Source organism: Pimephales promelas, chromosome 14 (assembly GCF_988280905.1).
Source record: "Pimephales promelas chromosome 14, fPimPro1.hap1.1, whole genome shotgun sequence".
NCBI classification, from domain to species: Eukaryota; Metazoa; Chordata; class Actinopteri; order Cypriniformes; family Leuciscidae; genus Pimephales; species Pimephales promelas.
Window position 1 is genome coordinate 35,663,663 of NC_142782.1, and position 12,926 is coordinate 35,676,588.

Here is a 12,926-nt window from a genome sequence, read left to right on the forward strand (position 1 = left end):
AGCCTGTGTTGAGAAACTTGCAGCTGTCTGGAAAGCCTCGGGATCGGGATGTGGGGCATTCACAGCGAGGAGGGGGAATGTTTTGACTGGCAATATTCTGACAGGCCCATTCGTCATCCACAAGTCTCTGTAGATTGATAACGAACCAAAACACAAACATAATCGTCTGAAAATGAATTCTGGTCTACAAATGCATTTCACCCTTAAAGAATGTGAGCAATAACAACCCGCGCAGATCGAGATTTTCGCATGGATATAACGAAAAACGAGCAATTATCATTAAAAACACATTATTTAATTGCATTATTAGTATTTAAATAGTGTCAAATACCTCAAAATAATTTATAGTTGTCATACTTCCAAATAACATTGCTATTATGACAGTGTATTGGTGTTTTTATTCATTGATAAACGAGCGGAGGAATAAAGTGCACTCGAGGGGCCGCGCGGATCGATACATTAACTGCCCAAATATATCATTTTCTGTGCCAAAAAAGCGGATTATTAAAGCTTGGCCTTCATTTGTATATTTTGTGAGCGTGAAGAAACGTGTTTAGGTGTGTGTTTCATTAACATAGACTGCTGTTTGACATTCACTTAGACCCTTCGCATCTCTCGTTAATTAATTCCTCTGATGGCTGAAAGACAAATGAACGCGCGGTGTGACAGGAGTCCGATACACGACTCGGCCAGCGCCTCCTATTATAGTTTTAAGGTCACGGGTTGCTGACTATATAATTCATTAATATAGACGTATATTCAGATGGGAGTTGATGCTCGTCCTGTTGTTGCAACTCATATTTATAATTTATTGCCTGCTAATAATCCGCACTGCAAATATAAGAGATTTATGGAAGCGCCGCGAGTGTGTTTTACATCAGTCTATTAATGATGCAAAAACGCGTTTGCTATTTATCCATTAACAAAACTCTTTTTGCGACACTTTATAGAGAGATAAAAATGAACTCATTCGGACTCGTAGTGTTTTCCTTTCCTGTGACAATATTAGCACAGTCAACTCACAATAATGCATGCTTTAATACGATAGGAAAATAATATGATCGATATTAACTGATCAACTCGTTAGGCTCGTGTGTGATTTACTGCTCATTTGCATTGACTCTAATGATCCGCATTGAATATTTAAATGCGTGCTGTCATTCTGTCAGAGGGGGCGCGCGAGAGCCTGTCAACGTCATCACACTTATACACGCCAACATCTCATTTGCATGATTATTAGTGCTGAGCAACGATTAATCACATCCAAAATAAAACTTTGTGTTTACACAAGACACATGCATGTATATATTTAAGAAAAAATATATATATATAAAAAAGGAAAATTTGTATTTTATTTTTATATACATGCAATTATTTCATATATATATATATATATATATATATATATATATATATATACATATACACACACATGCATATATGTATATTTATAAATACAAAATAATTATACACAGTAAACTCGTATATTATTTAATCACAAACTTTTATATTGGATGTGATTAATAGTATTATATCATTGCATTTTTATTTAAAAGTAATTTTTAAAAATGTACTTGCATGCAACAGACACGAGTCTGCTACTTGAGTTTGATTAAAGCAAACATCTGCATGATGCTTTCATGCAGTAACTCTGACGGAGAAGCACAGAAGCTCATCTCTGAGCCTTCAGTGAAGATGAAGCAGATCTAAAGACCTCGTTCTGCTTCTGTCTTCCTCAATTCAGTGCAGTGACTGAAGCTCGAGGCATCTGAGTCTGTGTGTGTTACCCATCGTGACAAGAGCTCAATCTGGAGAAACTGCAATCAGTGTCACTGCATGATCCACTAAACCAGATGAGGAAGAGCTCTCATCTCCATTAAAGATCACTGCATGATCCACTAAACCAGACGAGGAAGAGCTCTCATCTCCATTAAAGATCACTGCATGATCCACTAAACCAGATGAGGAAGAGCTCTCATCTCCATTAAAGATCACTGCATGATCCACTAAACCAGATGAGGAAGAGCTCTCATCTCCATTAAAGATCACTGCATGATCCACTAAACCAGATGAGGAAGAGCTCTCATCTCCATTAAAGATCACTGCATGATCCACTAAACCAGATGAGGAAGAGCTCTCATCTCCATTAAAGATCACTGCATGATCCACTAAACCAGATGAGGAAGAGCTCTCATCTCCATTAAAGATCACTGCATGATCCACTAAACCAGATGAGGAAGAGCTCGCATCTCCATTAAAGATCACTGCATGATCCACTAAACCAGATGAGGAAGAGCTCTCATCTCCATTAAAGATCACTGCATGATCCAGTAAACCAGACGAGGAAGAGCTCGCATCTCCATTAAAGATCACTGCATGATCCACTAAACCAGATGAGGAAGAGCTCTCATCTCCATTAAAGATCACTGCATGATCCAGTAAACCAGACGAGGAAGAGCTCGCATCTCCATTAAAGATCACTGCATGATCCACTAAACCAGATGAGGAAGAGCTCTCATCTCCATTAAAGATCACTGCATGATCCACTAAACCAGATGAGGAAGAGCTCTCATCTCCATTAAAGATCACTGCATGATCCACTAAACCAGATGAGGAAGAGCTCAAATCTCCATTAAAGATCACTGCATGATCCACTAAACCAGATGAGGAAGAGCTCTAATCTCCATTAAAGATCACTGCATGATCCACTAAACCAGATGAGGAAGAGCTCTCATCTCCATTAAAGATCACTGCATGATCCACTAAACCAGATGAGGAAGAGCTCAAATCTCCATTAAAGATCACTGCATGATCCACTAAACCAGATGAGGAAGAGCTCTCATCTCCATTAAAGATCACTGCATGATCCACTAAACCAGATGAGGAAGAGCTCTCATCTCCATTAAAGATCACTGCATGATCCACTAAACCAGATGAGGAAGAGCTCTCATCTCCATTAAAGATCACTGCATGATCCAGTAAACCAGATGAGGAAGAGCTCGCATCTCCATTAAAGATCACTGCATGATCCACTAAACCAGATGAGGAAGAGCTCTCATCTCCATTAAAGATCACTGCATGATCCACTAAACCAGATGAGGAAGAGCTCAAATCTCCATTAAAGATCACTGCATGATCCACTAAACCAGATGAGGAAGAGCTCAAATCTCCATTAAAGATCACTGCATGATCCACTAAACCAGATGAGGAAGAGCGCTCGTCTCCATTAAAGATCACTGCATGATCCACTAAACCAGATGAGGAAGAGCTCTCATCTCCATTAAAGATCACTGCATGATCCACTAAACCAGATGAGGAAGAGCTCAAATCTCCATTAAAGATCACTGCATGATCCACTAAACCAGATGAGGAAGAGCTCTCATCTCCATTAAAGATCACTGCATGATCCACTAAACCAGACGAGGAAGAGCTCGCATCTCCATTAAAGATCACTGCATGATCCACTAAACCAGATGAGGAAGAGCTCGCATCTCCATTAAAGATCACTGCATGATCCACTAAACCAGACGAGGAAGAGCTCGCATCTCCATTAAAGATCACTGCATGATCCACTAAACCAGATGAGGAAGAGCTCTCATCTCCATTAAAGATCACTGCATGATCCACTAAACCAGATGAGGAAGAGCTCTCATCTCCATTAAAGATCACTGCATGATCCACTAAACCAGACGAGGAAGAGCTCGCATCTCCATTAAAGATCACTGCATGATCCACTAAACCAGATGAGGAAGAGCTCTCATCTCCATTAAAGATCACTGCATGATCCACTAAACCAGATGAGGAAGAGCTCTCATCTCCATTAAAGATCACTGCATGATCCACTAAACCAGACGAGGAAGAGCTCTCATCTCCATTAAAGATCACTGCATGATCCACTAAACCAGATGAGGAAGAGCTCTCATCTCCATTAAAGATCACTGCATGATCCACTAAACCAGATGAGGAAGAGCTCTCATCTCCATTAAAGATCACTGCATGATCCACTAAACCAGATGAGGAAGAGCTCTCATCTCCATTAAAGATCACTGCATGATCCACTAAACCAGATGAGGAAGAGCTCTCATCTCCATTAAAGATCACTGCATGATCCACTAAACCAGATGAGGAAGAGCTCTCATCTCCATTAAAGATCACTGCATGATCCACTAAACCAGATGAGGAAGAGCTCTCATCTCCATTAAAGATCACTGCATGATCCACTAAACCAGATGAGGAAGAGCTCTCATCTCCATTAAAGATCACTGCATGATCCACTAAACCAGATGAGGAAGAGCTCGCATCTCCATTAAAGATCACTGCATGATCCACTAAACCAGACGAGGAAGAGCTCTCATCTCCATTAAAGATCACTGCATGATCCAGTAAACCAGACGAGGAAGAGCTCGCATCTCCATTAAAGATCACTGCATGATCCACTAAACCAGATGAGGAAGAGCTCTCATCTCCATTAAAGATCACTGCATGATCCACTAAACCAGATGAGGAAGAGCTCAAATCTCCATTAAAGATCACTGCATGATCCACTAAACCAGATGAGGAAGAGCTCTAATCTCCATTAAAGATCACTGCATGATCCACTAAACCAGATGAGGAAGAGCTCTCATCTCCATTAAAGATCACTGCATGATCCACTAAACCAGATGAGGAAGAGCTCAAATCTCCATTAAAGATCACTGCATGATCCACTAAACCAGATGAGGAAGAGCTCTCATCTCCATTAAAGATCACTGCATGATCCACTAAACCAGATGAGGAAGAGCTCTCATCTCCATTAAAGATCACTGCATGATCCACTAAACCAGATGAGGAAGAGCTCTCATCTCCATTAAAGATCACTGCATGATCCAGTAAACCAGATGAGGAAGAGCTCGCATCTCCATTAAAGATCACTGCATGATCCACTAAACCAGATGAGGAAGAGCTCTCATCTCCATTAAAGATCACTGCATGATCCACTAAACCAGATGAGGAAGAGCTCAAATCTCCATTAAAGATCACTGCATGATCCACTAAACCAGATGAGGAAGAGCTCAAATCTCCATTAAAGATCACTGCATGATCCACTAAACCAGATGAGGAAGAGCGCTCGTCTCCATTAAAGATCACTGCATGATCCACTAAACCAGATGAGGAAGAGCTCTCATCTCCATTAAAGATCACTGCATGATCCACTAAACCAGATGAGGAAGAGCTCAAATCTCCATTAAAGATCACTGCATGATCCACTAAACCAGATGAGGAAGAGCTCTCATCTCCATTAAAGATCACTGCATGATCCACTAAACCAGACGAGGAAGAGCTCGCATCTCCATTAAAGATCACTGCATGATCCACTAAACCAGATGAGGAAGAGCTCGCATCTCCATTAAAGATCACTGCATGATCCACTAAACCAGACGAGGAAGAGCTCGCATCTCCATTAAAGATCACTGCATGATCCACTAAACCAGATGAGGAAGAGCTCTCATCTCCATTAAAGATCACTGCATGATCCACTAAACCAGATGAGGAAGAGCTCTCATCTCCATTAAAGATCACTGCATGATCCACTAAACCAGACGAGGAAGAGCTCGCATCTCCAATAAAGATCACTGCATGATCCACTAAACCAGATGAGGAAGAGCTCTCATCTCCATTAAAGATCACTGCATGATCCACTAAACCAGATGAGGAAGAGCTCTCATCTCCATTAAAGATCACTGCATGATCCACTAAACCAGACGAGGAAGAGCTCGCATCTCCATTAAAGATCACTGCATGATCCACTAAACCAGACGAGGAAGAGCTCTCATCTCCATTAAAGATCACTGCATGATCCACTAAACCAGATGAGGAAGAGCTCTCATCTCCATTAAAGATCACTGCATGATCCACTAAACCAGATGAGGAAGAGCTCTCATCTCCATTAAAGATCACTGCATGATCCACTAAACCAGATGAGGAAGAGCTCTCATCTCCATTAAAGATCACTGCATGATCCACTAAACCAGATGAAGAAGAGCTCTCATCTCCATTAAAGATCACTGCATGATCCATTAAACCAGATGAGGAAGAGCTCTCATCTCCATTAAAGATCACTGCATGATCCACTAAACCAGATGAGGAAGAGCTCTCATCTCCATTAAAGATCACTGCATGATCCAGTAAACCAGATGAGGAAGAGCTCTCATCTCCATTAAAGATCACTGCATGATCCAGTAAACCAGATGAGGAAGAGCTCTCATCTCCATTAAAGATCACTGCATGATCCACTAAACCAGATGAAGAAGAGCTCTCATCTCCATTAAAGATCACTGCATGATCCACTAAACCAGATGAGGAAGAGCTCGCATCTCCATTAAAGATCACTGCATGATCCACTAAACCAGATGAGGAAGAGCTCTCATCTCCATTAAAGATCACTGCATGATCCACTAAACCAGATGAGGAAGAGCTCAAATCTCCATTAAAGATCACTGCATGATCCAGTAAACCAGATGAGGAAGAGCTCTCATCTCCATTAAAGATCACTGCATGATCCACTAAACCAGATGAAGAAGAGCTCTCATCTCCATTAAAGATCACTGCATGATCCACTAAACCAGATGAGGAAGAGCTCTCATCTCCATTAAAGATCACTGCATGATCCACTAAACCAGATGAGGAAGAGCTCTCATCTCCATTAAAGATCACTGCATGATCCACTAAACCAGATGAGGAAGAGCTCGCATCTCCATTAAAGATCACTGCATGATCCACTAAACCAGATGAGGAAGAGCTCTCATCTCCATTAAAGATCACTGCATGATCCACTAAACCAGATGAGGAAGAGCTCTCATCTCCATTAAAGATCACTGCATGATCCACTAAACCAGATGAGGAAGAGCTCTCATCTCCATTAAAGATCGCTGCATGATCCAGTAAACCAGATGAGGAAGAGCTCGCATCTCCATTAAAGATCACTGCATGATCCACTAAACCAGATGAGGAAGAGCTCTCATCTCCATTAAAGATCACTGCATGATCCACTAAACCAGATGAGGAAGAGCTCTCATCTCCATTAAAGATCACTGCATGATCCACTAAACCAGATGAGGAAGAGCTCGCATCTCCATTAAAGATCACTGCATGATCCACTAAACCAGATGAGGAAGAGCTCTCATCTCCATTAAAGATCACTGCATGATCCACTAAACCAGATGAGGAAGAGCTCTCATCTCCATTAAAGATCACTGCATGATCCACTAAACCAGATGAGGAAGAGCTCTCATCTCCATTAAAGATCACTGCATGATCCAGTAAACCAGATGAGGAAGAGCTCGCATCTCCATTAAAGATCACTGCATGATCCACTAAACCAGATGAGGAAGAGCTCTCATCTCCATTAAAGATCACTGCATGATCCACTAAACCAGATGAGGAAGAGCTCTCATCTCCATTAAAGATCACTGCATGATCCACTAAACCAGATGAGGAAGAGCTCGCATCTCCATTAAAGATCACTGCATGATCCACTAAACCAGATGAGGAAGAGCTCTCATCTCCATTAAAGATCACTGCATGATCCACTAAACCAGATGAGGAAGAGCTCTCATCTCCATTAAAGATCACTGCATGATCCAGTAAACCAGACGAGGAAGAGCTCTCATCTCCATTAAAGATCACTGCATGATCCACTAAACCAGATGAGGAAGAGCTCTCATCTCCATTAAAGATCACTGCATGATCCACTAAACCAGATGAGGAAGAGCTCTCATCTCCATTAAAGATCACTGCATGATCCACTAAACCAGATGAGGAAGAGCTCTCATCTCCATTAAAGATCACTGCATGATCCAGTAAACCAGACGAGGAAGAGCTCGCATCTCCATTAAAGATCACTGCATGATCCACTAAACCAGATGAGGAAGAGCTCTCATCTCCATTAAAGATCACTGCATGATCCACTAAACCAGATGAGGAAGAGCTCTCATCTCCATTAAAGATCACTGCATGATCCACTAAACCAGATGAGGAAGAGCTCTCATCTCCATTAAAGATCACTGCATGATCCAGTAAACCAGACGAGGAAGAGCTCTCATCTCCATTAAAGATCACTGCATGATCCACTAAACCAGATGAGGAAGAGCTCTCATCTCCATTAAAGATCACTGCATGATCCACTAAACCAGATGAGGAAGAGCTCTCATCTCCATTAAAGATCACTGCATGATCCACTAAACCAGATGAGGAAGAGCTCTCATCTCCATTAAAGATCACTGCATGATCCACTAAACCAGATGAGGAAGAGCTCTCATCTCCATTAAAGATCACTGCATGATCCAGTAAACCAGACGAGGAAGAGCTCGCATCTCCATTAAAGATCACTGCATGATCCACTAAACCAGATGAGGAAGAGCTCTCATCTCCATTAAAGATCACTGCATGATCCACTAAACCAGATGAGGAAGAGCTCTCATCTCCATTAAAGATCACTGCATGATCCACTAAACCAGATGAGGAAGAGCTCTCATCTCCATTAAAGATCACTGCATGATCCAGTAAACCAGACGAGGAAGAGCTCTCATCTCCATTAAAGATCACTGCATGATCCACTAAACCAGATGAGGAAGAGCTCTCATCTCCATTAAAGATCACTGCATGATCCACTAAACCAGATGAGGAAGAGCTCTCATCTCCATTAAAGATCACTGCATGATCCACTAAACCAGATGAGGAAGAGCTCGCATCTCCATTAAAGATCACTGCATGATCCACTAAACCAGATGAGGAAGAGCTCGCATCTCCATTAAAGATCACTGCATGATCCACTAAACCAGATGAGGAAGAGCTCTCATCTCCATTAAAGATCACTGCATGATCCACTAAACCAGATGAGGAAGAGCTCTCATCTCCATTAAAGATCACTGCATGATCCACTAAACCAGATGAGGAAGAGCTCTCATCTCCATTAAAGATCACTGCATGATCCACTAAACCAGATGAGGAAGAGCTCGCATCTCCATTAAAGATCACTGCATGATCCACTAAACCAGATGAGGAAGAGCTCTCATCTCCATTAAAGATCACTGCATGATCCACTAAACCAGATGAGGAAGAGCTCTCATCTCCATTAAAGATCACTGCATGATCCACTAAACCAGATGAGGAAGAGCTCGCATCTCCATTAAAGATCACTGCATGATCCACTAAACCAGATGAGGAAGAGCTCTCATCTCCATTAAAGATCACTGCATGATCCACTAAACCAGATGAGGAAGAGCTCTCATCTCCATTAAAGATCACTGCATGATCCACTAAACCAGATGAGGAAGAGCTCTCATCTCCATTAAAGATCACTGCATGATCCAGTAAACCAGACGAGGAAGAGCTCGCATCTCCATTAAAGATCACTGCATGATCCACTAAACCAGATGAGGAAGAGCTCTCATCTCCATTAAAGATCACTGCATGATCCACTAAACCAGATGAGGAAGAGCTCTCATCTCCATTAAAGATCACTGCATGATCCACTAAACCAGATGAGGAAGAGCTCTCATCTCCATTAAAGATCGCTGCATGATCCAGTAAACCAGATGAGGAAGAGCTCGCATCTCCATTAAAGATCACTGCATGATCCACTAAACCAGATGAGGAAGAGCTCTCATCTCCATTAAAGATCACTGCATGATCCACTAAACCAGATGAGGAAGAGCTCTCATCTCCATTAAAGATCACTGCATGATCCACTAAACCAGATGAGGAAGAGCTCGCATCTCCATTAAAGATCACTGCATGATCCACTAAACCAGATGAGGAAGAGCTCTCATCTCCATTAAAGATCACTGCATGATCCACTAAACCAGATGAGGAAGAGCTCTCATCTCCATTAAAGATCACTGCATGATCCACTAAACCAGATGAGGAAGAGCTCTCATCTCCATTAAAGATCACTGCATGATCCAGTAAACCAGATGAGGAAGAGCTCGCATCTCCATTAAAGATCACTGCATGATCCACTAAACCAGATGAGGAAGAGCTCTCATCTCCATTAAAGATCACTGCATGATCCACTAAACCAGATGAGGAAGAGCTCTCATCTCCATTAAAGATCACTGCATGATCCACTAAACCAGATGAGGAAGAGCTCGCATCTCCATTAAAGATCACTGCATGATCCACTAAACCAGATGAGGAAGAGCTCTCATCTCCATTAAAGATCACTGCATGATCCACTAAACCAGATGAGGAAGAGCTCTCATCTCCATTAAAGATCACTGCATGATCCAGTAAACCAGACGAGGAAGAGCTCTCATCTCCATTAAAGATCACTGCATGATCCACTAAACCAGATGAGGAAGAGCTCTCATCTCCATTAAAGATCACTGCATGATCCACTAAACCAGATGAGGAAGAGCTCTCATCTCCATTAAAGATCACTGCATGATCCACTAAACCAGATGAGGAAGAGCTCTCATCTCCATTAAAGATCACTGCATGATCCAGTAAACCAGACGAGGAAGAGCTCGCATCTCCATTAAAGATCACTGCATGATCCACTAAACCAGATGAGGAAGAGCTCTCATCTCCATTAAAGATCACTGCATGATCCACTAAACCAGATGAGGAAGAGCTCTCATCTCCATTAAAGATCACTGCATGATCCACTAAACCAGATGAGGAAGAGCTCTCATCTCCATTAAAGATCACTGCATGATCCAGTAAACCAGACGAGGAAGAGCTCTCATCTCCATTAAAGATCACTGCATGATCCACTAAACCAGATGAGGAAGAGCTCTCATCTCCATTAAAGATCACTGCATGATCCACTAAACCAGATGAGGAAGAGCTCTCATCTCCATTAAAGATCACTGCATGATCCACTAAACCAGATGAGGAAGAGCTCTCATCTCCATTAAAGATCACTGCATGATCCACTAAACCAGATGAGGAAGAGCTCTCATCTCCATTAAAGATCACTGCATGATCCAGTAAACCAGACGAGGAAGAGCTCGCATCTCCATTAAAGATCACTGCATGATCCACTAAACCAGATGAGGAAGAGCTCTCATCTCCATTAAAGATCACTGCATGATCCACTAAACCAGATGAGGAAGAGCTCTCATCTCCATTAAAGATCACTGCATGATCCACTAAACCAGATGAGGAAGAGCTCTCATCTCCATTAAAGATCACTGCATGATCCAGTAAACCAGACGAGGAAGAGCTCTCATCTCCATTAAAGATCACTGCATGATCCACTAAACCAGATGAGGAAGAGCTCTCATCTCCATTAAAGATCACTGCATGATCCACTAAACCAGATGAGGAAGAGCTCTCATCTCCATTAAAGATCACTGCATGATCCACTAAACCAGATGAGGAAGAGCTCGCATCTCCATTAAAGATCACTGCATGATCCACTAAACCAGATGAGGAAGAGCTCGCATCTCCATTAAAGATCACTGCATGATCCACTAAACCAGATGAGGAAGAGCTCTCATCTCCATTAAAGATCACTGCATGATCCACTAAACCAGATGAGGAAGAGCTCTCATCTCCATTAAAGATCACTGCATGATCCACTAAACCAGATGAGGAAGAGCTCTCATCTCCATTAAAGATCACTGCATGATCCACTAAACCAGATGAGGAAGAGCTCGCATCTCCATTAAAGATCACTGCATGATCCACTAAACCAGATGAGGAAGAGCTCTCATCTCCATTAAAGATCACTGCATGATCCACTAAACCAGATGAGGAAGAGCTCTCATCTCCATTAAAGATCACTGCATGATCCACTAAACCAGATGAGGAAGAGCTCGCATCTCCATTAAAGATCACTGCATGATCCACTAAACCAGATGAGGAAGAGCTCTCATCTCCATTAAAGATCACTGCATGATCCACTAAACCAGATGAGGAAGAGCTCTCATCTCCATTAAAGATCACTGCATGATCCACTAAACCAGATGAGGAAGAGCTCTCATCTCCATTAAAGATCACTGCATGATCCAGTAAACCAGACGAGGAAGAGCTCGCATCTCCATTAAAGATCACTGCATGATCCACTAAACCAGATGAGGAAGAGCTCTCATCTCCATTAAAGATCACTGCATGATCCACTAAACCAGATGAGGAAGAGCTCGCATCTCCATTAAAGATCACTGCATGATCCACTAAACCAGATGAGGAAGAGCTCGCATCTCCATTAAAGATCACTGCATGATCCACTAAACCAGATGAGGAAGAGCTCTCATCTCCATTAAAGATCACTGCATGATCCACTAAACCAGATGAGGAAGAGCTCAAATCTCCATTAAAGATCACTGCATGATCCACTAAACCAGAAGAGGAAGAGCTCTCATCTCCATTAAAGATCACTGCATGATCCACTAAACCAGATGAGGAAGAGCTCTCATCTCCATTAAAGATCACTGCATGATCCACTAAACCAGATGAGGAAGAGCTCCGGGAATTGTTCCGCTTCACAAAAGCTCTTTATAGTGGAAAGGGGTTCTTTAGTTTGTTAAATGTTCTCCGGTTTCTCTTGGGGAACCTGCACAAAAACTTTATTTTTAAGTGTTAAGAACCTTTTTTGCCACAATAAAGATGTTAAAGGTTCTACACCAAAGGCAAATGAAGAGCCTTTATTTTTAAGTTTATTCGTTCAGTTTCTGTTGTTTTTAGATGGAAATATTATTATGATTTATTCCAAACGTTTTTAGAAATCAAACCAAAATCACTAGTAACTTGCACAGCTTTTTAGAATTTTTTTTGTTAAAATGTTTCATCTGCAGTGCTGATGGTCTATTTATATTTCTCCCCTTCTGTACACTGGTAAATACATGAACACACCAGTTCATAAAGGATGGTTTTGTAGATATTGTGTGTGTACACGTCACAGTTTTTATTTTTTTCAAGTAAATTCCTCAGACACTGTGCGT